General features: G+C 43.2%; 1 protein-coding gene across 2 annotated transcripts in view; it reads left to right on the forward strand.

The window, feature by feature from the left end:
- The window catches only part of LOC112856378 (uncharacterized), a 143,078-nt gene extending 123,856 nt beyond the window's left edge, over nt 1–19,222 (forward strand). The window contains exon 4 of one of the 2 annotated variants that reach the window (XR_015252443.1): nt 19,063–19,222. The gene's annotated coding sequence lies outside the window, so the exon portion shown is untranslated. Of the gene's footprint in view, nt 1–19,059 lie in introns of both variants that reach the window. The other variant, XM_086709948.1, reaches the window with a different exon arrangement.
- Nucleotides 19,223–25,701: the final 6,479 nt, after the last annotated feature.

A 25,701-nucleotide genomic window follows, 5' to 3' on the forward strand; every position in this document is an offset into this window, starting at 1 on the left:
TTTCAGAAAAGAGAAAACAGGCTCAGAGAAGTTGAGTAGCTTGCCCCAAATTGTAGCTGTTGGCAAACTTGAGCCTCCATCTGAGTGACTACAAAGGCTGGATTCTTGACCATTACATCGAGCTGCTTCTGGAGAGGGTGACATCCACCAAAGTGTCCTCAGCAGAGGCTCAGGAGAAGAGCAGGCATTCACAGATGGGAGTTGGATATGCTTCCATTTCTATCTTTACTGTTCACTGACTGTGTGACGTTCCATAGCTCACTTACATGTAAGTTTGGTGTGTTTTCTTCCAGCATTAAAAAATTCACATAAATATTATATAGGACTTTTTGTGAGGGCATGCTTTATAGAAGTGGGATCACGCTGCGTGCATTATTTTGCAACTGTTTTTCAGTCAATATATTTTTGAGATTTACCCATTTTGACACACATAGATGTGATGGAATCCTTTTAATGGCTCTCATATTACTCCATTGTATGAATGTACGTTTTATAAATGAGTGCACTTAAATTTTCAGTTTCTTGCTATTATGAACAATATTAACATAGATATACTCAGGACTCCCACATTGCAGAGCCCTGGAAAGTTCCATTCCCATTTCTGTGTATGTACCTTCTGGAGTTCTGCAGTACATACTCGGTGTACCTTGCTGTACCTTGCTGGTGTCTCCTTCCTTCATTTTCTTTTCTTTTTTTTTTTTTTTTTTGTAAACAATATTTATTGAGTGCCTAGTGAACCCAGGGCATTGTTCAAGTGCTTTGCTTGTATTAATGTATTTAGTTCTCCGCAAAGTCCTAAAAAGTATTGTTTTTACCATTCTCATTTCTCAAACAAGGACAGTGAAGGGCGTTGAAGGCATCTGTTGGCTCCGAAAGCTGCAGAGCTGGCATGGGAACTCGGACGGCCAGGCTCCGAGTGCGGGTGTTGAACCATTACACTAATTCTCCCTTATGTTTCACTCTCTACTCGGTTGATGTTCACTCTCAACTGTACCCTGGAGAGTAGGGACCATGGGGGGCCGCTTATTTTGCATTCCAGTGCCCAAGCATGCCTCACCTCCCTTAGGGGCTCAGTAATATTGTGTTTATCATTTTACTCTTTGTTCAGTGCTCCTTTCCTAATTCACATTTCCTCTTTCTCTTCCCCATCTAGCTCTTTCCCCTCATAAGCATCCTTTCTCCTGCCCTCTCCCCATAACATGGCTACCCCATGGCTTACAGGCTTTCAAAGATGACAAAGGCACATCACAGATCCATCAACAGGAAAGCTTTATAACTTGCCCTATTTGGGAGAGAATATTTTACCAAAGGGCAAAGGAGGACTTGACTTTTTTCTGCCCTCAGGAGGCCCAGTTTTGCAACCCTGTAGGTCTAGGGCTGAACAGGAGGCACTGCTGTGTTCACACGTTCAGTCAAGAGTACTTCTAATTCTGTCCTTCAGCCGTCAGGCACGTAGGCAATTTCCTCTTATAAAGTTGGTGGTTGTAACTAAACAGGTGCAGATTTGAGGAAATGCAGGCCGTCTCCACCAAACCCCGGCTGCCTGTGCGATTAGGTTGATAAGGGACTTCCCCCTCCCCCCTAATGTATTCACCCCAGCCCCCCTCCCCCAGTCTGCCCCGGCAGGAGCCCCCACAGCTGGGCCCCACAGCCCAGGCGGGGAGGAACAAGCGAGTCGGGCCAAACGTGAGCCGGCGAGTGTGCGGCTCAGAGGAAAGCACACAGGGACAAGAAGGTCGAGTTCCCGCTGGGGAAGGACCACCGTCCAAGGCTCTGTCCTTCCCTTCACCCTGCCGCCCCTCCTTCCCGCCAGCCAGGCCAGCGCCGAGGGGGCGCTCGGCGGAGGGAAGGCGAACCCCACGGCCGCGTGGCTTTCCCGACGGCTACCCCCGGGGCCCCTCTCTCCGCCTCGGCCGCCCACGCGGAGAACAGCTCGGCAGATCGGCCCGCGGAGCTGGGCGGCAGGACGTGCGGCTGGCCAGCGCGGTTCCAGGGAACCCTCCCCGGGCTTAGGGGTGCGGCCGAGCGCGCTGACTCACGCTCTCGCTACGTGAGCGGCGAGCCGAGCCTGGCCGGGCCTGGCGAGGGTGGGGGGAAAGGGGGAAGGAGGGGCCAAGCCCGCGCCGCCCGCGCGCCCTTGTGGTTCTTCGCGGGCAGCTGCGCCGGGCCGCGCCGCGCGCCCGCCGTGGACTTCACCCCAGGGCTGGCCGCTGGGTGCCGATTTTGATCTTCCTTACGGCTTTATGGCCGCTGCGGGGCTGTGATCTTTGATCCGCAGCGAGGGCGCCCGGCAGTTTCTGCTAGGCAGGGGCCGCCAGAATCACGTTAGGTTCGCATGGGCGCAGGGCTTAGCCTCTCCTTGCTCCTGGGGGAGTCCACTGAGGCCGGAGGCCCGGCCTCTGGGTTTGCACTTAACAGCATCTTACCTAAGCAAAGAGCCATCTAGTAGTCTACGGGCGCTCTCGCACTCTCTTTGTTTCATCTGATTCCCTAAAACAACCCCGTGACATGGGAAAGATAGGAAGGGCAGGCACTGTTCAATCCATTTGACAGATGAGGAAATCAAAGTGTATGTTTAGGTATTTTATCCTTTGGTAAGAAAACAGTTGGCTGTACCTTAGACGTAGAAGTACTTAGTTCTTGGGTAAATAAATTTTATTGCTGGAATAGCCTATTTTAGCATCGTCTTCTGTTCTCCTGCGTTCACTGGGAAGACCAGTTAAAGAGGGAAAAAGGGGTCCTGGGAGTGAGGGGGAGTGCTCTGGGGGAGGGAGAGTTTATATTAATAGGTGAAATTGTCCCGCTGTCTACACAGCTGTTACCTTTTTGGTAGGCTTTAAATGGACACAGCTGAGTTTACAGTAAGACCAGTGTTCGCTGAATAACTGGCTAGTCCTCCTCAAATACACCGAGGGTGTCCTTGGATGCCTGCCATGGATGAGGGTCCTGCTGGTGCGGTGCACAAGGGCCGGACCCCCGAGCACTAGGCCCACCTCTGAATCTTGAGGCTTTGGTCATTGCCAGTGACTCTGGGCCGTGTGACTGACATCATTGAGCTTCCTCGCACTTCGGGTTGCTATGAGGTTCAAGAGGAGAATGTATTCGAAGGAGTTTCCTTAACTACCATGGCCCATAGAAATGAGAGGCGGGATTCTTTTCCTTGGTCATACAATATCAGGGGTGAGAAGAGAGAGACATTGTCCACTTCAGAAAAATCTGTGTCACTCTTGTTTGCTCATCTGGGGTAAACCATGGAGAACACTGTTTCTATAGAGTCAGTAGGAACAAAAATGAGTTAATTCTCATGGAAATTTTGCCTTTAGACGCAGAACACTTGGTTACAGGATCTTGACTACAAACACAGAGCTAAGCCACTTGTAGAGAGCACACACCAGTTTGCCTACTTTGTTTTTGTCTTGATTTTTTGTTGTTTTGGAGGGGATGGGGGCTTGCCAAAGTCTTTCTAGATTATAAAATTAATACATAATTTTATAAAAACAAATAAAATATAAAGAAAAAACCTTTATAATCACACACACACACACACACACGGATAATGTTAGCATTTCAGGTATATTTTCCTACATATTAAAAAAACTCAATTCAATACAATTGGGACCACAATTTGTGTTATATTATTTACCTTGCTTAATGTTATATCATACACATTTTCCCATGTCCTTAAACCTTTATTGGTCAAGTTATGAATGTATTATATTTTTTCAACATTGTTAGAAGTTTAGGTTGTTTCCATTTTTTGACTAAGCAACACTCTAATGAGTATCTTTGTGTATAAATATTTGACCATTTTATTTATTATCTCCTTAGCATCCATTTCCTAAAGTGGCATTTTTCGCTCCAATAACATAAACATTTTCATGATGAGATCACATTGCCAAGTGGCGATTTCTATGAATGCAGGGACTGGACCGGCCTTCTTTATTGCCATATTGCTGGCATCCAGCATGGAGTTGGTTAATGTGCAGTGTTGAAGGAATGGACGCAAAGAAAAAAATCCGGTTTACAGCAAAACTTGCCTAGGAAATATTAAAACTAAAATGATCTTTCATCCAACTGGTTCTAAGCAGCTGAGGCTAATAAAGGACCTTGAACTCTAAGGGACCTCCTCCCTCAACTCAGGCCCCATCTCAGGACCTGCCTGAAGACTCTTCTGAGGGGTGAGTAATGGCACTTGTTGAAACCAACTGCCTACCCAGAGTGCTAGTTTTTGGTGCTTAACTAGAGTAACCACCTGGCGTTCCTCCTTCCTAGCACTTAAAACAGAACAAAACCCTGACTTTTCCTTTAGGGTACTATTCTGCAAATGTCTCCATTGGTGTGTGTTCCCTTGCCTGGTAGATTCGTTGGCTCAGCTATGATTTAGGACGAAACAAAAAACAAAAAACAAAAAAAAACCCCTCAGGTGCTCTTGGTTTTGATTCGTTGACAAACGAGTATTGTCAAATTGAAATACATAGAACTTGGAGCACTCTACAATTTTTCTTTTTTTTTTTTTTTTGCACTCTACAATTTTTCTACCGGTTTCTAAGTGTGTTTCATTGTTCCTTTGCTGATATTGCATATTATAATTTTCATAACTTTTGTTACTTAACGGATTAAGATGTGATTTTTTTTGCCTACTAAATGAGCTAGACTGAACCTTTTAATACAAATGTTGTGATTATCTGTTTATCTTTTTATTTATTGAGATCTTAGTGATTTCTCAGTTTGTGTGACCCTTTTATATACTAAGGATAGATCTCACGGTCTGTGAGTTCGAGCCCCGTGTTGGGCTCTGGGCTGATGGCTCAGAGCCTGGAGCCTGCTTCGGATTCTGTGTCTCCCTCTCTCTGACCCTCCCCCGTTCATGCTCTGTCTCTCTCTGTCTCAAAAATAAATAAATGTTAAAAAAATTAAAAAAAAAATAAAGGTTAAAAAAAAAAGAAATAAACATGCATTTTTACCAAAAGTTTTTACATGAAGAACACTGATTTTGCAATCTAATTCAATTTCTGATTTCTTCTATATAATAAGTTTAGAATTATATTTTACATATTTCTTCCTTATTAAATGTTCTTTATTATTATAGATTTTTACATATTTACCTACACGTAACTAGCATGGTTATACATAAAAACTGTGTGTACTGTATTTTATTGGTAATATGGTTGTTTTTTTTTTTTTAATTTTTTTTTTTTTCAACGTTTATTTATTTTTGGGACAGAGAGAGACAGAGCATGAACGGGGGAGGAGCAGAGAGAGAGGGAGACACAGAATCAGAAACAGGCTCCAGGCTCCGAGCCATCAGCCCAGAGCCTGACGCGGGGCTCGAACTCCCGGACCGTGAGATCGTGACCTGGCTGAAGTCGGACGCTTAACCGACTGCGCCACCCAGGCGCCCCATGGTTGTTGTTGTTTTTTAAGGCGATTGTTTATGTAGTTTTCAGTTAAGTGCCAACTTTGGAACTACTTTCAACATAAAAATTAACTCCACTGCGATGTCCGTGCAGATTTCTATTGCGGATGTACTTGACGGCTGAGTCTTGACACAGCCTAAATGACATGGATTTTACGAATGCACTTGTTATGTGATAAGAGAGCTCTGTGTGTTCCGACAGCCCTTGTATTTCCTTTATTGGAGTGCTCGTTACTGAGGGAACGACATTTTTAATCACCTGTAGGCTACAAGTTTAGGAGGGAAGGGACTTGATCCTGTTGCATCCCTAGCACTCAGTTTAGTGCTTGGCATTCTACAAAGTCTTTGTTGAATTGAATCAAATGTGATAAATCACATGCAAAAACTAGACATGAAAGTGTGCAAGAGGTTATGGACTGAGTTTGTGCTGAGAAAGCTGAGTGTACTGAGGGCCTGCACTGGGGTAATGGTTAGACGAAGCTAAATGATTTGAGCACCTGTAGGAGCTAGTGGTAACCCAGCATTTCACAGGCTTTACCTCGTGTAATCCTCACAACTTGACTCTTTGAGAGTTTTTTGTTTGTTTGTTTTTATGTTGTTTTTTACAGAGGAGGTTTAGAGAGGTTAATTAACTTTGTCAATAAGTAAATGGCAGAATTGGAATTTTCTTTGGGTTTATGCTGGCTTGGACATCCAGGCTTTTTTCTCTTGGCCAGGATGCCTGCAGTAAGAGTAAGCAGCCCAGTCTTGACTGGGGCAGAACTGGAGAGGAGAGGTGTGTTGATTTAGAAAAGGCCTTTGTTCCGTCAACCTAGATGAATTTTGTCTTTGTATCTCTTCTCTCCACACCCTTTGGGTTCTGCATGCTCTCTGCTTCAGTTTTTCTCCAGATGCAGGGCCCTCATGATGTTCCTCCTTATAGGGCCTCACCTTCTCTTCCAAACAAGCCACACATTCTGTCCTTCCCATCCAGCTTTAGTCCTTAGTATTCTTTTTCCATTTCATCTGATAAACTCTGCTGGAAAAGAAGGGGATAATTGTTACAATGTTTCCCCTCCTCCCCATGTGCTCTGTTAAATACAGATACTAATTGTAGGGATTCTAAATTTGGGGGGGGAGGCATCTGGGCAGAAGGGTATTTTGCCTCCAAATAAAACCATAGAAGGCCCCCACTTAGTCTCGGAGCAGGGCACAAAGGGCCCTTAGATCTCCGGATCAATAATAAGAGCCAACATTTCATCTGTTCAGTATGTCCACATGAAGGCCTACTGTGAACTACTGTTCTAGGTGCTTAATGTAAATTAACTCTTTTATCCTCCTAACATCCCAATGAGGTAGGTGATAATGTCCACATAGTTGGTGAGAGGAGAGTTGGGACCAGAACCCTATGGGTTTGGCTCTACAGTGCTAGGGACACTCAGATCTGTTGGACGAGGTGGAGAGGCAAGGTGAGAAGGCCAGAGAGAGGGAAGGTGGGAAAGAGTGTATCAGAAAAAGAGAAGCTCTTAATGGCTTAGGAATTTGATTGAAGATGAAACAAAAAACAAGGTCAGCCAGTGAACCGTTTTTGAAATCCATTAAAGAGGTAGTTTAGAGCATTTAGAATGGGGAAGAATTAGGACCTGTGCCAAGGGGTCAGCCACAAATTGTTGGGGCCCAAAGGAGGGGGAATACCACTGGGTAGGGATCTGCCACTCTGTGGTTTATTACAGGTAGTTTGCTATTGAGTGGAACTTGTTGGAAGCACAGCCAGCCAGGAGGGAGTGCAGAAGGAGTCTGCCAAGGGATATTGTAAGGGAAGGTTCCAGGCTGGAAGTGTGAGCCAGAAGGAGGGAGGAAATGAGCTTTCCCTAGCGGGAGGATTTCACCCAAATGGAAATCCAAATATGGGTCTCCAAAAGCTGGAGGGCTGCAGGAAGGGGCCTGACCTGTCTGGGAATCCCAAAGACAAGATCATTCCTAAACTGAGTCGGGGGTGAATTCCTGGGAAGCCTCTCATAACATTACAAAGTATTAAGTTCTAAGCTGTAATAATTTCTCAAAAAAGTAAGTGTTTCTGGAAAAGAGATTTAGAAGGTGTGAGAGAAACATATTCCTGGGTAAGTGGCTGAAGGCAGGCAGCCAGGCCCTCAGCGGTATTTTGTGCCAGGGTGATCCGTCGATTATTCTGGTTTGCCTGGGACTATCCCAATTTTTGCACTGAAAATCCAGCCCCCTGTCAAAATACTCAAGACTGCTCACATGTTACTTCTTGATAGAGGCCTTCCCTGGTCATTGTCTGAGATAGTATTCCACCCCATCCCCAGTGGTCATATCCTGATCCCACTTATGCCCTGAAATCATCTTTGTTTATTTGCTTCCTGTCTCTCCTCCAAAACTAGAATGTAAGTTCCAAAAAGGCAGGGATTTTGGTTTGTTCACTGTTATATCCCCAGCACACAGAACAAGACCGGGCACACAGCACATGCTCATTATATATTTGTTGAATGAATGATCACTGTTTAAGGTTTCTAGTACTGTGCTCAACTCTGGATATACAATGGTGAGCAAAACCAGAAATGGTTCTTGCATTCATGAGGCATAGAGTTTAGTGGAGGAGAGAGAGACATTAATGACATATTTTCACGTACACAAGTAAAATTACAACTGGGTTGACTGAACAAATGAATAGGAGCCTGAAGGAGAGGTAGGTACTGATGCTCTGAGAAGGTATGATGCCAGGTGGAGTCTGGGGCCCTGGGCTAGTGAAGCTTGCCCAAGGAAGTATTAATTGAGTTGAATCTGAAGGTTGGAGAAAAAAATGCTTTCTAGGAAAAGGAAATTGCACATGCAAAAGTCCTGTGGCAGATTGGAGCAGGCTTGTTTGGAGAACCACAGCCATGCCCTATAGTTGGTGTGCAGAAAGCAAGAGCCGTTGTGGTACCCTGTGAGGCTGGGCTGAACAGGCAGGCATAGCCGGGCCCCTTGGGGCCTTGTACATTGGAGGCCTTGCTGAGGATTTGGTTATTTTTTCCTCAAGAATGATGGGAAATCATTGAAGAGTCGCATGTGCATGCATTGTGTGTGTGTGCGAATGTGAGATGATTCACGTTTTGTACTTTGAAGCAAGCATTCATTTGATGGGTTCCTCCATCCCAGTGGCTAAATGGTTAAACTATTTAGCAGGTTAAACTATTGGCAGGGAGACAATAATTAAAATGTTCATAATTATAAAAAGGTACCTTACAGTCTTAGTTCTTTTCTTCTTCTGTCTTTTGTTGGAGTAAATTCCTGTGGCCTTAATAAAGGCACAACAATGAGGGGATCAAATTTTTGGCAACTAGTTTTTTGAGGAATCATTCTAGAACTTGACACTCTGTAAAGAAAATAAATTTGTGAAGCTACTTTTTTCAAAGCACTAATCTAGGCTCTGTGGGAAGAGATGAAGGAAACCACATGAATGTTCTACCCCTTTGGGGAGCTTAGATGTTTAATGACGGGTATGCAAATGAAAAAGGCACAGGATAGACCCAGAAACAAGTTCTACAAGACCTGCTGCCTGGAGATACTTGGGCACATGTTAATGTACAACCTCCTGAGAGCAAGGTCCGTTTCTAAATCATTTTTGTTCCTCCCACAGAATTTAGCTAAGTGCCTTGCCCAAGAGATGTGTCCAATGAATAAAGCCGAGTCTGATCACCTCAGCAGAGAACAATCAAGTCATTAAGCAAATCAGACCTCTAGCGATCCTTCCATTATAAAAAGTACTTCTAAAAAATGAAAGCTTCCTGACAACAGTTTTGTGGCCGTTTTTTGGTTGCTCACTGTGTGTGTACCCAGTGCCTAGTATATTGTCATTCAGTAATATTTATTGAGTAAATGAATTTAGTAGCTTGAGTGAGATGCTCTGGAATGATCTGAGGACTTAGTGAGAATTGGTTAAGTCAAATAATGGTCCCTCTGTATGATGGGATATTATTCAGCATCATATCTAAAGATATTATTCAGCATCTAAGTCATCTTGTGTGACAGACAGAAGGCAGGGTAGTGAAAGCACAGGCTTTGGAGGCCCACTGCCCGGAGTGGAGGCCCAGTTCTGCCGCTCACCAGCTGTGTGACCTGGGGGGAGTTATTCAACCTCTCTGTAATGAGATTTCCTGAGCTGTACGGTGGGTATAGTAATAGTACATCAGAATTCTTATGAGAATTAATGAGCTGATACATAATGAGTTAATATATATAAAGTATGTAGGCCAGTGCTTGCTCTGTGGTAAACACCCAATGAGTATTAGTTCTAAGTGCTTTACACATAGTGACTCTTACTCCTCACAACAACTCTATGAAGCAGGCACTGGTCTGATCCCCCCATATTTTAGTAAGTGATATATTACAGTTATTTCTCTGAATGTGATAGGTAGAAATTGGGACAGTTTTGTGAAGAGGAATGGCATGATCTAATTAAAAATTTTTTAAATGTTTTATTTTATCTTTGGGAGACAGAGAGACAGAGTGCAAGCAGGGGAGGGGCAAAGAGAGAGGGAGACACAGAATCTGAAGCAGGCTGCGGGCTCTGAGCTGTCAGCACAGAGCCTGATGCGGGGCTTGAACCTACGAAGCGTGGGATCATGACCTGGGCCGAAGTCGGGCCCTGAACCGACTGAGACACCCAGGAGCCCCTGACATGATCTAATTTAGGTTTTAACAGGATCTCTGTGTCTGTTGTGTTGAAAATAGCCTGAGGAGTGTGGAAGGGGCAAGGCCAGAGCCAAGGAGACTACTTAGGAAACGCTAGCAAGAATCCAGGTAAGATATGCTGTTGGTTTGAGTCAGGGTGGTAACAGTGGAGGTGGTGAAAAGCCATCTGTTTCAGGATATCTTTTGAAGTTAGAACTCCATTCCAGGATTTGCTGATGGAATGGATAGGAGGTGTGAAAAAGATGAGTCATGGGTGACTACATGACTTTGGATCCAGTCAACTGGAAGGATGGAATTGCCATTGACTGAACAAGGAAAGGCCGCAGGAGAGTGGGGTTGGAAAGTATAGTTTGAGATGCCTGTTTGTCACCTAAGCTGAGATGATAAGTAGTCAGGTGGAAATAGGAGTCAAGAGTTCAGGGGGAGAGTTCTGGGCTAGAGATAGGAATGCACAAGTCATCAGCCTACAGATGGTATTACAAACCGTGTGACTGGATAAGATCACCAAGGGAGTAAGTAGAGATGGAAAGCAGAAATCTAAGGGTTGAATCTTTAGACATTGGGAGATGAGGAACCAGCAAAGACTGAGGTGGACCAGCCAGTGAGGCAGAAGGAAAACCAGGAGAATTTCAGATCCTGGTAGCAACTGAAGAAAAGATATGAGGGTTTTTAAAAATTTATGTATTTGAGAGAGAGAGAGACCGGGGGAGAGGGGCAGGGAGAGAGAGAGAGAGAGAGAGAGAGAGAGAATCTTGAGCAGGCTCCGTGCTCAGCACAGACCCTGACATGGGGCTCGATCCCACAACCCTGGGATCGTGACCTGAGCCGAAATCAAGAGTCGGATGCTCAGCTCAACTGACTGAGCCATATAGGTGCCCTGAGTGTGTTGCATGTTTTTAAATTTAATCTTGGAAACATCCTTGTCAGGTGCCCCTGGATTCATGTCAGTGGTGTCAGAGGTGGAGGAACCAGGGCTCACCCAGGTTGGGCCCAAGATGCATAGTTTGTAGCAGAAATTGGATTGGAGACCAAGTTGTCCAACTCCATGTCCAGTACCCTTTCGTTGCACCACTGTTCCCTCTTGGTCAGAAGAGGGAGACTTGCCATGTCTATTTTATAAAGTTACTCTCCACCCCCAACCTCTAAAATGGTCTCTTCTAAACTAGTCATTCAACTTGTGTGCCTTGGAGCAAAAACCTATTTGGTATTCAAGTAAGAGCACTATAAAAGAAAACCAAAAAAGGAAATAGGTTAGGCAGCACCATTGTCAACAGCTGAAGGATATGATAGAATTAGTGTGGGCTGCTTAGGGATTTCAATTTGGAATTCCCTGGCCCCATGAGAGTTAATGGGCATGATTATAAGTTCTGTGTTCAGGCCACAGAGGGTCAGTTGTATAGAGGTGTGTGTGTATGAGAGAGAGAGAAAGAGGAGCAAAATCTTGTCAACCTGATCAGCGCGTTTGTGAACTGACCCAGGAGTGCCTGGACTCCGGTAGGTGCTCAGGACTCTGCAGAGAGAATCCTGAGGTCAGAAGGATGAGAAGTGGCTGAGGTGGTCCCACTATGGAGAGACAGGGCAGGGGCAATGATCCATTCTCTGCTTGGTTCCTGATCTTTATAGAGAGGAGGGTGCTATGGTGAAAGCCATCTGGCAATTTAAATGTGCCTTTGCTGCTCCACCTTCTTCCACCTGTCAGTGGCATGAACTTGGAACTGGGAAAGCAGAGTGGGACACAACAGTGAGGGATTCTTTACAGTGGCACTGAAGTATCTCTAAGAGCTGGGGTGCTAAAAAAAAAAAAAATGAGAACAAAAAGTTCAGGATAGAAGGGATCAGCAAATAGCCTGGTTGAAACTAAGGACATGGTAAACTGGGAGAGAAAAGAATCCGTTAAGGAGCTACCTGAATTTTGGGGGAGGTAGGCTGTGAGACAAGGCGACTCAGAAACAGGCTTTGACGGGACAGAGGAATGGAGGCCGGGATCTGTGGTGTCACCATCAGTGGCCTCTCTGGTCATTAACAAACTAATTCCAGCTGAGACGGCACCCCCAAAATTTCCTGGGAGGGTAACCCAGGATTATTTAAGCTGGCATTGTTTCTTAGAGGGTAAGCAATTTATTTTAATTAAGACTTAATTTTTTAGAGCAGTTTTATGTTCAGTTTTAGAGCAGCAAAATTAAGGGGTAGGTACAGAGATTTCCCACATATGCCCTGTCCCTGTACATAAATAGCCTCCATCATTATCAGCATTCCCCGGCAGAGTGGTACATTTGTTAAAATTGGTGAATCTGCCCTGATAAATCATAATCCCTCCAGGTCCACAGTTTATGTTACAATGTCATTATACACTCGTACAAACCCACAGACCATACACCAACCACCAAGGGTGAACCATAATGTAAAAACTGGACTCTGGCTTAGCATTTTAGTTTTGTTAATTTGTATATATTTAGAATTTTAAGTATTTGCGATATTTAAGGGAAATTAGCCCATTTGAGAAATGGCCAGTTTTAGATACCAATTTAAAATATGTAATTAAGAAATTGATCTAGGTTTGTGATTTTTATTTTTTTATTATTTAAAAAATTTTGTTTAATGTTTATGTATTTTTGAGAGAGAGAGAGACAGAGCAAGGGAGGCAGAGGGGCAGAGAGAGAAGGAGACACAGAATCCAAAGCAGGTTCCAGGCTTTGAGCTGTCAGCACAGAGCCCGATGTGGGGCTTGAACTCACAGAGTAAAAGATCATGACACGAGCCAAAGTCAGAGGCTCAACTGACTGAGCCACCCAGGTGCCCCTAGGTTTGTGAGTTTTAAATTAAAAGACATTCTAAAGTTACTATCAGTATTAGAATATTTGAGAGACTGTAAGGTTTGTCACATTTTAAAGTTTATTTTATTAGAGCTGTAAGAGATTTTTAGACAATTGATGTACTTATAAAAGATTAAGTATATTATCTCTTACGTATTAATATTCATGTATTAAGTATATTTTATAATTTAACATTTAAATTATAACATGTTATGTATTATTTATATATTAAATATTATAAACATACACATGGTTTAAAATGAGTGAGGTTCATAAACTGAATCTGTAAATGGAATCAAACATTAATTTAAAAATCTCTTAAATGTGATTAACATTTGCTACGTTTATGAAGATTAATAATACCTCTAAATTGAACTTAAAAGTTTAAGGAAGATCAAGATTTAAAAAAAATTTTTTTAATGTTTATTTTTGAGAGAGAGAGAGAGAGAGAGAGACAGACAGACAGACAGCACAAGTGAGGGAGGGGCGGAGAGAGAGGGAGACACAGAATCTGAAGCAGGCTCCAGGCTCTGAGCTGTCAGCACAGAGGCCGATGTACGACTTGAACCCATGAACTGTGAGATCATGACCTGAGCCAAAGTTGGACACTTAACTGACTGAGCTACCCAGGTGCTCCAAGATGTAGATTTTTAAGTTTGTAACTTTAGCAGATTGAGGATTAAATTTGAGAAATCAAAGTAGCTCTCTGAAATCTTTTCTGTGTAAAGAGAGGGCCTTGAGATTACAAAAAAAAAAAAAAAAAAAAAAAAAAAAAAATCTCATTATTCTATCAAGGGTCCCGTAGCAGCTCCTAGGTGTCTTGTCCCTCCCCGTGTTCAGTAGCTCTTACTTCCAGGTAGCCTGCCCTTAGAGGACAGCTGGCTAAGGCAGGATCCCATGGGGGAAGCCAAGAGCCTTGATGTCTGAGAGCCCTGGGGAGGTAGAGGCAGCTTTGCTCCCTTTTAGCTCAAGGGCGTATTGATCTGCACCCTGGAGACTGGGCAAAAGGGCTAAGAGATACAAAGACAGCAGGGAAAGCAAAATGCGAGGGTAGACCACAGGGTAAGAGGCAGCGCTGGAAACAACAAAGGAACCAAAGATGGTAGAAGCTGTGGACACACATTTAGAAGAGGATTGTGGCTTAAGCACGAAACCAGCATGGTCACTGTCTCATTTTATAGATAAGGAAACAGACTCTAAGAGGTTAATGACTCACCAAGATCTCATGCCTAGTCAGAGGTACAGATGAGACTGAGGATTGGATCCTTTGACAACTCCTAGTTCAGGATTCTATTTAGAGCATTTCTTGGTATCTCATGCAGGGTACATTGTTTTACTATCTTTACTCTTGATGGTCAACATCAAGGCAGAGCATGGGTTGGTGGTTCAGGTTTTACAATTTACCTGGAGGGCTACTGCCTGACTTCCAAGGCTTTGGATAGAAATTAGTTTTTAAATATACTCACCTCCTTCCTGTAGACTTTGAAGTCTCTTCTGGAATCTGGGCCTGAATCCTGGGCCTTTCAAAGCAACCCAGTGCTGAGGGGAATATCCTCAGGATTAAGATGTCTTATCCTGGTGGAGGTCTTAGGAGGAACACCCTTTTGTTCCTCTGAGGAACCTGTGCAAAATGCCAATATGGCGCATCCAGCTGGGATAGGTTCAGGTGGGAGCGGGAACAGGAGCAGTTTGGGGAATGGGCCTAGTGGGGAATGAGGGGCCAGTCAGTGTATCCTGGAAAATGGGAGGTTTCTGAATAAGGGTGGGGATAGAAGATCTGTTTTAGCAAGGCTGCCCCTGAAAGTAAAGAAATGGGGAGAGGCCCAAAGCAGGTGTTCTTGAATTTCATCCTCCAGCCAGCTCTCTCAGGGAGGAGCTTCCAAGGGATTTCCCTGAGGTGGGGTGAGGAAGCTCTGAGTGAGTGAACATCTCTAGGGAAGAAGGGCAGTGATGCCATCAAGGATTGTATGAAGTACAAAGGGGCCCTCATTTTGCATGTTTTTCCCATGGCCCTTACCACATCTACTGTGTTTAATAACATGCTTCATAACTGGGCGGGTTTGCACAACTATTGTAGTAACCTCTCTAGGGAGACAACGTAGGCAACAGTATCCCCATTTTCTGACTGAGGAATCTAAAGTCCCAAAAGGACAAAAACGTGCCTAAAATAAAAAATCTAGGAAGAGGCAGGGCCTGATTTCTGAACCTGAACCCACTCCTCCTACGCCTTTCTTCCATTCTTCTTCTTTTCCTTCTCTTTTTAAAGGCTTTATTCATTTTTCTTCTTTATGGAGGCAGTATATGATCCTTGTTAAATGTTATTAAATAAATATATTAATATGGAATAAAATATAGATCAAGAAAATAAAATTTGAAAAGAAAAAATTATAATTCTGCCACTTAGAGATGATCACTATGAACCCCTTGATGTATGTCATTTTGCATTCTTTTCTATCTTTACTCTTTTTTTTTTTTTTTTTAAATTTTTTGTTTACTGTGGTTCCTGGGTGGCTCAATCAGTTAAGGGTCCGATTTTGGCTCAGGTTGTGATCCCACGGTTCACAAGTTTGAGCCCTGCATTGGGCTCTACGCTGATAGCTTCGGAGCCTGGAGCTTGCTTTGGATTCTGTCTCCTCTCTCTGCCTCTCCCCCACTCGTGTTCTGTCTCTCTTTCTCTATCTCTTTTAAAAATAAACATTAATACAATTTAAAAAATGTAAAGTTTTTGTTTATTTTGAGAGACAGAAAGAGAAACGAGTGGGGGAGGGGCAGAGATGAAGAGAGAGAATCCCAAGCAGGCTCTGCACTGTCAATGCAGAGCCCAATGCTGGGCTTGAACTCATGAACTCTGAGATCATGACCTGAGCCAAAACCAAGAGTCAGATGCCTAACTGACTGAGCCACCCAGGTGCCCCCATTTTGCATTCTTTTCTATGCATACAATATATATCATTATCAGTATGGTCTCATACAACTCATAATTTTTATAACATACTTTTTTCTCCTTGTTTTCTTTCTTTTTCCTTTTTTTTTTTTTTTTTTTGCATTGGTCCAGAAAGAGGGTAGAAAAGAGCCTTTAGAATAAACTCTTAAAAATTTTTTTTGACCAAAGTAATGTATGTATGTAATAAAAAAAGTCAAAACAATACAACTCTTAAACCAAGAAATGTTTTCCATGCCCATCCTACCCCATACTTGATTCCATCTCAGAGGCAACTACTTCTAAATCTTAAAACTTTCTAAATAACAAGCTTATACTGCTGCTTGTCAGTTTTTCAGGTTTAGATATTATGCATTGACTTCCTCTCTGTATGATGGTTTGGTTTCTTACTTTTGTGTCCCCTTGTCTCTTACTCTTCCTTTCCTCCCTTTCTCCAAATATGGTCATAATACTGGTAATATGGATTAAATGAACATTCAGTGATCACATTTCTACAGGCGTGTAAATATCATTAAGGCTGAGCCTCATAGGGTACTGGGATTGTTCTTCCTATTTTATGTAACTCTTTGCCCCTGGAGTTAATACTTGACTTATTTGTGTTTTAATTTGCTTGGTTTACTTGCTTTGTTTTCTATACAGAGCTCTCCCACATAACTGTTAATCACATCATGATCTATTATTATTTTTCTCAAGAGAGAAGCCTTCTAGAGGCTCCTGTCTCCCTTCCCCTGTCAGGACTGGTGGCTCTCCAGAACTGCTACATATTTTCCTCACCATTACCTTGAACTTCCCTCCTCTCTCCTGATTTGGATCTCCTAGTTCTGACTCCTGTGTCTTCTTATGTCTTGGTTTACTCTCTTGGTTTTATTGTATATACTATCCAGCAGTGGCCTGAGACTGCTTATATGCTTTTTACCTTACTGCATATAAAGTTCACCCTTTTAATGGATGAGGAAATAAATGTTGGTTTTGTTTTCAACTCAACTCAAACCAAGAAAAGGAATTCATCCCATGTGGAGCCCAACAATTCCTGTTCCCAGAATTAGGGTCAAATTTGTTTTCTTTTGAAATTCAGCAAGCTTTTTACACTTGGAAACTTTGATTTGCATTGACCTTAATCACAGGGCAGTAGGAAAAAGTAGAAGAAAAATCTTTATCTGAAAATCTAAGCTGTGACTTTCCTTCTATCAGAGGAAAGAATGGCATAGAGTTTGCTCAATTTAAAGAAAAGGGGAACTCGAACTGAGTATCTTCAGCCCACCCACAGTCTCCCCACTTGGAGACTCTGGCAGGCGATGTGCAAATTGTCACATGTGGCTGGCCTGGCTCTTTCCCAGATTTCTGCCCTGTATGTGGCCTTTCAGCTCTCAGATGTGGTCCGGTGCTTCATTTGCCACATTTTGTTTCAGTAAAGCATACAAGCCTTGGACAGGTGCTGGGGATATTGTGGTGGCTTCTGAAATCGTTTCCCAGAAGGCAGTGACTCATCACAGGAAACCCCTTTGTTTTCTCTCTGACCTTCCCTCCGTTTCCTGCTCCACCCATCTGTGCGTGAGTTTTCACATTCCTCACCAACAGACAACAACTTATGTCTAACTTTGGTCAAGAGTGGTAAGTGGAGATAGTTTTGGGAGTATGTTGGGACCACCTCTTCCAATAGCAGTGCCTATAAGGGCAGCTGGCATGTTCCTAATGCCTTGGCATCTCCCCATTGAGGTATGGGTCAATTTCCATTCTATGACTCCTGGAAAATCCCTTTTTCTGTGTCCCTAACCAGATGGACTGTCACGTTGTAAAGGAGGTGGATTGGCTGTCTTAGGCTTTGTAATAAGTGACTGCTTTTGTTCAACTCCTTTTCTAGAAAATATACATCACTGTACACTTAGTAACAAGCGTTTAATTGTTTTTGATGGATGTGAACTAACTCAAAGAGGATGGTTGCAGTTGTTGACCCACAGTGCTTCATATACAGTCAGGGTCTTCAATGGATAAGTGTTGAAATGAATCTTACAGTTCAGATTCCTACATGTTTAGAGTTAGAAGGGAAGTTAGAGACTACCCAGTTTTGCTTCTTCATTGTTTTTAAAGTTTATTTATTTATTTTGAGAGAGAGAGAGTGTGTGTGTGTGTGAGAGAGAGAGAGGGAGAGGAGCAGAGAGAGAGAGAATCTCAAGCAGATTTCGTGCTGTCAGTGCAGAGCCTGACATGGAGCTCAAACCCATGAACTGTGAGATCGTGACCTGAGCCGAAACCAAGACTCAGACACTCAACTGACAGAGCCACCCAGGTGCCTCAGCTTTTTCATTTTATAGGCAAGGATCTTGAGGCTCAATGAAGTTACTTTCTCATGGTCACCCACTCAGGTCCTGGCCTCGTTGGTCCTGGCCCTTCTGACACTGTCTATATGCTCATGCCTGCCTCTGTGGGGCTCTCTAGTTGTACTCCAGTCCCCACTTCCAATTGCTCCCCTTCTTCACTCTCTACTACCTTGGAGCCTTCAGCGGGCAGAGAGACCCTTCTGAAAGGTCTCACCCTTCCTCTGTCACTCGATTCCCTGAAGTCCCTCCATGGCCAGGCCTTTTTCCAGACTGCAGGCATATTCACACTACTGACTTTGGTTTCCCTTGGCTGAGAATCCATGACTTTCCATGAAGAGTGTGTTTCAAAGTAGTTCCTCAAAAATTCAGTGGCACAATACTCACTAAAGAAAATTTGAAGGCACAAACAAGTGTTTTTTAACTTTTCTGGTGTTTTCTTTGGACATTCCCCACCCTAGCCCTCCCTTCCAAGGAATAGGTTGGTTATTTGATTTGTTGTAATCATCATCTTACTCATTCAATTTTGTATCCTGCTACTTTCCACTTGTGTTCTTTCAGTATAACTCTATGGGAGAAGGATTGGGAGCAAATACTAGTCTGCTTTTTTATGAAACCTTCTATTAGAACACTGTTACTTATTTAGAAAAATAGGTTCCTCTCCTTTTTGGTTGGGCAAACAACAATGTTCATGTCCACGGCTATTTTGAGGGGACAGGAAACATGCTCCTTATATCCCCTACATCTTCCTATCTTCCCCACTACCCCATATGGGGGAGCTGGGGTTGAATTCTCTGTCACTGCCAATGGGACACTGTACTTCCTGATAGTCTATGAACCAGAACTCTTCCTCTGCCACCACATCCATGTTCAATCCTTATTTTTTTTTTCTTTCTTAAGTAGGCTTTGTGCCCAGGATGGAGCCCCCTGTGGGGCTTGAACTCATGACCCTGAGATTCAGACCTGAGCTGAGATCAAGAGTCAGACGCTTAACCGACTGAACCACCCAGGTGTCCCCACATTCAATCCTGTCTTCTAGTCTCCATGACGTTAAGAGCTTGACCCCACCCATGATGTTGACCCGTTTGCCATCTCTGATCTCTTGTTTGTTGTGAAGGAATCTGTCATAAAATAATCATCCATGAAGCCTGCACACTGTACAACTCTGTGAAATCAGCAACCAAGTCTTTCTTAAGTCTTTTGCATGTCTCTATATCACCAGTATGATGCCCAGCATACAGAAGACACCTAAGAAATGTACAGTGGGTGAATGAATGGGTAACTCTAATTGTGATTGCAGAATAGTCTTCCTTTTTGGTGACTCCAAAAGCAAAGCCACAACTGTGATGAGGACATTCTCTCCAGAACATTTCCTACCACCAGGGAAAAAACAAACTGAATCAAATACTGAAAGTCAAGAAGGCTGAGAATTATCTTGGATAGGAATAATGGTCCCTGGTTTCTCAGGTTCTTTCTTCTTACTTCTCATAGTCCACAGACCGTGCATATTACAAAATCCTTTTTATCATGTAAGAATCTCAAATGCCTGATTTTTCTTTTGTTATTCTCCTTAATTTTGAAGCAAAAGTGGCTTATTTCCCAAGATAGGAGCAGCAAGCTCCACTTTAAGGGAAAGCCCAAATCTTCATAAATTTTCTTCAACACCTCAAAATCTTGGTCATGGGCTAACCTTGCTTGCGACGTAGAATTGTTTCTCGATGGAAGACTACTAGGCAGTAAAAAAGAATGAACAAAGTGGTAGATACAACAACCTTAATGAATCTCAAGATAATTTTGCTGGTGAAAGAAATCAGAGCAAACATCAGTGTATACTGTATGATTACACTTCTATAAAATTCTAGAAAACGCAAACTAATTTCTAGTGACGGATAGTAGTTGCCTTGTAGGTGGGATGCGAATAAGTAGGAGGCAGGGATTTTTTATAAAAGGACACCGGAAAACTTTGGGATGTGATGGGTATACTCATTATTATGACTGTGGTAATGACTTCACAAGTGTGTGTATATGTCACAGCTTGTCGAGTTGTACATTGTAAATACGCAAATTTTACTGGATGCCATTTATACACTAATAGAGGTGTTTTTAAAATTGTTTCAAAGAAATGGAGTCCTCTGCCCCACCTTATATTTCCTACCTCACTTTCCAGCTTCCTCCTACTAAAAGGGGATCATACCCAATTTTGTTCCTAACGTGCAGTCAGTCCTTTGTTATGATGGACACTGACAGTTCTTTGCTTCTTCTGGAAGTAAAGAAAGTATTTAAACTGGGTCATTGTTGCCTCCCATGTGATTCTCAGCCCCTCCAGAATGCTATAAAGAAGGTTGCCCTCTTCTCCGGTCTGTAGCCATTTAGGGACTGCCCCCCTCTCCCCCCCTCCCCACCATAGCTCCGGTGACAGGTTTTTGAACAAACAGCCACTGTTTGTGTAGCTGGCACTGGCATTACTGCAAGCCTGGGTGGGCCATGACTTCCCAGACCCAATGATAACCATTCTCAGACCTTTCACATGTTTTGAAGATGCTCTTCAAAATACCCATTGGTTTGTTCTACACAGGATGGCCTGAGACAGTGACCTGCCAGTGTTTGCCTGTTCCTTCTCCTACATTTCCTTCATCGCTCTCCAAGGTGCCTTAGGATTAGGTAAGGTCTAAATTAGTAGTAAGAAGTGCAGACAGATCTCCTGAGGAAGTCAGCATTATTCTTTTTTTTTTTTTTTTTTTTTTTATTTTTTTTATTTATATATGAAATTTATTGTCAAATTGGTTTCCATACAACACCCAGTGCTCATCCCAAAAGGTGCCCTCCTCAATACCCTTCACCCACCCTCTCCTCCCTCCCACCCCCCATCAACCCTCAGTTTGCTCTCAGTTCTCAACAGTCTCTTATGCTTTGGCTCTCTCCCACTCTAACCTCTTTTTTTTTTTTTTTTTCCTTCCCCTCCCCCATGGGTTCCTGTTAAGTTTCTCAGGATCCACATAAGAGTGAAACCATATGGTATCTGTCTTTCTCTGTATGGCTTATTTCACTTAGCATCACACTCTCCAGTTCCATCCACGTTGCTACAAAAGGCCATATTTCATTTTTTCTCGTTGCCACGTAGTATTCCATTGTGTATATAAACCACAATTTCTTTATCCATTCATCAGTTGATGGACATTTAGGCTCTTTCCATAATTTGGCTATTGTTGAGAGTGCTGCTATAAACATTGGGGTACAAGTGCCCCTATGCATCAGTACTCCTGTGTCCCTTGGATAAATTCCTAGCAGTGCTATTGCTGGGTCATAGGGTAGGTCTATTTTTAATTTTCTGAGGAACCTCCACACTGCTTTCCAGAGCGGCTGCACCAATTTGCATTCCCACCAACAGTGCAAGAGGGTTCCCGTTTCTCCACATCCTCTCCAGCATCTATAGTCTCCTGATTTGTTCATTTTGGCCACTCTGACTGGCGTGAGGTGATACCTGAGTGTGGTTTTGATTTGTATTTCCTTGATAAGGAGTGACGCTGAACATCTTTTCATGTGCCTGTTGGCCATCCGGATGTCTTCTTTAGAGAAGTGTCTATTCATGTTTTCTGCCCATTTCTTCACTGGGTTATTTGCTTTTCGGGTGTGGAGTTTGGTGAGCTCTTTAGAGATTTTGGATACTAGCCCTTTGTCCGATATGTCATTTGCAAATATCTTTTCCCATTCCGTTGGTTGCCTTTTAGTTTTGTTGGTTGTTTCCTTTGCTGTGCAGAAGCTTTTTATCTTCATAAGGTCCCAGTAATTCACTTTTGCTTTTAATTCCCTTGCCTTTGGGGATGTGTCGAGGAAGAGATTGCTACGGCTGAGGTCAGAGAGGTCTTTTCCTGCTTTCTCCTCTAAGGTTTTGATGGTTTCCTGTCTCACATTCAGGTCCTTTATCCATTTTGAGTTTATTTTTGTGAATGGTGTGAGAAAGTGGTCTAGTTTCAACCTTCTGCATGTTGCTGTCCAGTTCTCCCAGCACCATTTGTTAAAGAGACTGTCTTTTTTCCATTGGATGTTCTTTCCTGCTTTGTCAAAGATGAGTTGGCCATACGTTTGTGGGTCTAGTTCTGGGGTTTCTATTCTATTCCATTGGTCTATGTGTCTGTTTTTGTGCCAAGTCAGCATTATTCTAATGTTAGAGATATTTCTAGAACCTAAGGAAGAATTGGGAATAAGACCTTGGAATATACAGATGTGGGATGTCAATAACCTGCTGAGGTGTTGGCTCTTCTCTCACCTTGCATAGATAAGAGGTTCAGGGTTTAGGTGGTTGAGTAGCAAAGCCCTCAAGTTAGAGCAGGGCTACTCACACCTGTGCTGGTCTGGGAACAAGGTAAGAAGTTGAGAGCAAGTGTTTAGAAACTTTTATAGGAACATGCTAGCATAATTTTATAACTGTTGGATCTAATAAAAAAAGTTGGGCTTATATTTTGCATGCCTTTTACTTTAAACTCTTTTTTAGCAATTTATTTTTATTTTACAAAAGTTGTAGTTCATCGTGGTTTGGAAATTACAAAGAAAATGAACTGGCTCTTCACTACAGATCATTTGAGAACAACTGAGCTAGTTCCATGGCCTCCGGAAGGCGGTTCTGGACAGCTTTCTTCCAAAGACGTGGTGGATGAGCTAGGGAGAGATGTGGACAGTGCCAGGGAAGAGGAGGACAAGGAGTCTCCCTCTGTCTGTAGTTCCTTCTCCTTGACCAAGCTACACACACATCCCTGGGGAAGCATTACACCAAGAACAGCCACAGTTGAGACAAAATTGGAGGGGACCGCAATAAGAGGAGGGACAGGAAAAGCTGTGGTTATCACCTGGAACTCCTGACTTATCAAATGTCCTTTATCATGGACTTTAGGGGCAGGTGGAGGAAGCAGCTGAGAAATAAGGATTTGAGGGGAACCAGAGCTCACCACTCAGCAGTCTGGAATAAGCTGAAATTGTGAGTCCCACTCAAGAGAATTCCCTACATTTAAGATGCTTATATAACCCTGGAGGAGGAGGAGGAGAGAGGCTGTCAATCATTGCCCTGTAATACATGCAGATACACTGACATATTCTTGTGGAATCACTGACTGGAGGAATCGTCCCCAAAGAAGACAGAGAGGGACAGAAAAGCTTTAATGAAAAGAGGTGGGATCAGAAAAGGGCTAAGTGTAAAATGGCTTCATTATCTATCTTAAAATGGGGAGTCTTTACCATCATATTTTAGAGCTGTCTGTGCTGGTCCCTGCTCTGTTTTTGTAGTTAATCATGGTATGAGGTGATACTCAGTTTCCCAGGGGACATAAAATAGACTATTGACCTGCTGGCCTTTGAAGCAGTCAACCGACAACCCCTTTGCTATCCCATATCCTGGAGAGGTGGTAGGATGAAGATGATACCTTTGTCTCATTGCCTCTCTTACATGACTCAGTATGCCTTCCATCACTGTTGCTAACAATGATGTGCTCCTTGACTGAGAGGAGAGAATCAGGTTGGGTGGGTTCCAGTTCTTTAATGTGAGAAAAGCTTTTGTGTCTTAGCTTTGGGAAAGAAAGGAAACACCCAGCCCTCTTGTTTTTTTGTTAAATTAGAGGGTGCTTTCTGCCTTGTAAATTCTCCTGAAATATATGTTAGCTTTGCCTTGGTGATGACGCAGACATGTCTGAGTGTGCCTGCTGTGTGGCAATGCATTATTTCTAGTCCGAAGTGTTGGGTCTCAGGAAACGTTGAGATTAGACCTTAGTCTCATGTTGGTTGGTGGTACGCCAGAAAGAGGGGCCTGCAGCATGGTGGGCTGCATCGTAAAGCAGAAGCAAGCTGGAAAACTCGGCTACATTTTCTCCTGTGCCAAATCCAAGTCAGTGACAGTGCGGTCATAGTTACTTACATTCAGGGATGCTTCGCAAGGTCTGGACCCAACTGCAAAGAGTTTTAAAGGACAAGAGTAACATGAAGGCTGTTACCAGCTACCAGACGATGCTATAGTAATTTGTAAAGCCAAGCTGGCCCCTTCTGGGGCGGAAGTGACTGACTCCCTCGATCAGGGAGACCAGGCTGTGGTTCTAGGTCTTTACTTCTCCCAGTTTCCTGCCCTGAAATAGTCAGGGATGGCCTGAAATAAAATTCAACCCACATCCATTGCCCCTGAAAATGTATAATCTGTTTGGCTAACAAGACTGGTCCAGTATGAAACAATGTAAGAAAATATTAGATTGTGGCAAAGATTACAAGTTATACAGGTGTTTCAAGCAAGAGGGGCTGATGTGGGTTTGAGGACTCAGGGAAGGTTCCTGGAAGAGTAGGGCTTGAACTGGCACAGAGTCCTTCCCTCCTTTGGAATGGGGTTTGCATTCTGGACTTAGAATAGATAAGATCTCTGGGCCACAAGATGGGGAAAATAACCACTACGTCCTACACTTTCTGTGAGCATTAAATCCTAGCTGAGTAAGTGCTTAGTAATGTTCCCTCTCTTCCTTCCTTTCCATGGCTGCAAGGAGTTCCTTCTGGGATGAATTCCTGGGAATGGTTTACCAATTTAGATGTGAAGCTTAGATTTGCAAGATTGTGATTTCTCCCTGTGGGGAGGCAGTGCCATAAACAAACCAGCAGTCAGTAACTCCTTTTCCTAACCATGCACCCAACTGGGCTAAGTATTTCTCTCTTAAACAAGGAACTCCAAGGCAGAACTTGTGCCCAGAGAGATGCTTTGCCCAAGTACTCACTTGGCTAAAAATACCAGAGTTCTCAATATTAATATTTGATTAATATTAAGTTCTTAAGCAGTACAGCTTCCTTCCTAGCCTCTCTTCATTTATAAACATTTCCCCATTCTGCTATACCCAAAATAGGAAGTCCTAGCTCTGTACTAGAGTATAGTTTTTTTTTTATTATTTTTTTTTAATGTTCATTTATTTTTGAGAGAGAAAGAGACAGAGCATGAGTGGGAGAGGGGCAGAGAGGGAGACACAGAATCTGAAGCAGGCTCCAGGCTGTGAGATATCAGCACAGAGCCCGATGTGGGACTTGAACCCACGAACCATGAGATCATGACCTGAGCCGAAGTCAGACGGTTAACCGACTGACCCACCCAGGAGCCCCTATAATTTTTCATTCTGGAAAAACAGCCCTAGGAATATGATGCCTTTAAAGTTTTTTAATCAGTAAGAAATTGGTCAGATAGGGAGGAAGTATAACATGATATATAAGACCATGGACTCTAGATGCAAAGTACCTGGACTTGCTTCCTGGCTCTGCCACTTTACTAGCTACGTGAGTTTGGGCAAATTATTTAATCTCTGGGTGCCTCAGTTTACTCATCTGTCAAGTGGGAAAATACTTGTGCACAGCTCACAGGGTTGCTGCGATAGGCAAATGAGTTAAGATTTATGTCAAGCACTTAGAGCAGTAAGTGGTCAATGTAAGTAGTAAACATGTGTTGGCCATAGTGAATATTATTATGTCCTAGTGAAATGGGGAGAAGGAATGTTTCAGGCCTTGATGGATGCTGTGCCCTAAAGAAAGGGCACC

Source organism: Puma concolor, chromosome B3 (genome assembly GCF_028749965.1).
Source record: "Puma concolor isolate L17-30 chromosome B3, mPumCon1.1.hap2, whole genome shotgun sequence".
Classification (NCBI taxonomy): Eukaryota; Metazoa; Chordata; class Mammalia; order Carnivora; family Felidae; genus Puma; species Puma concolor.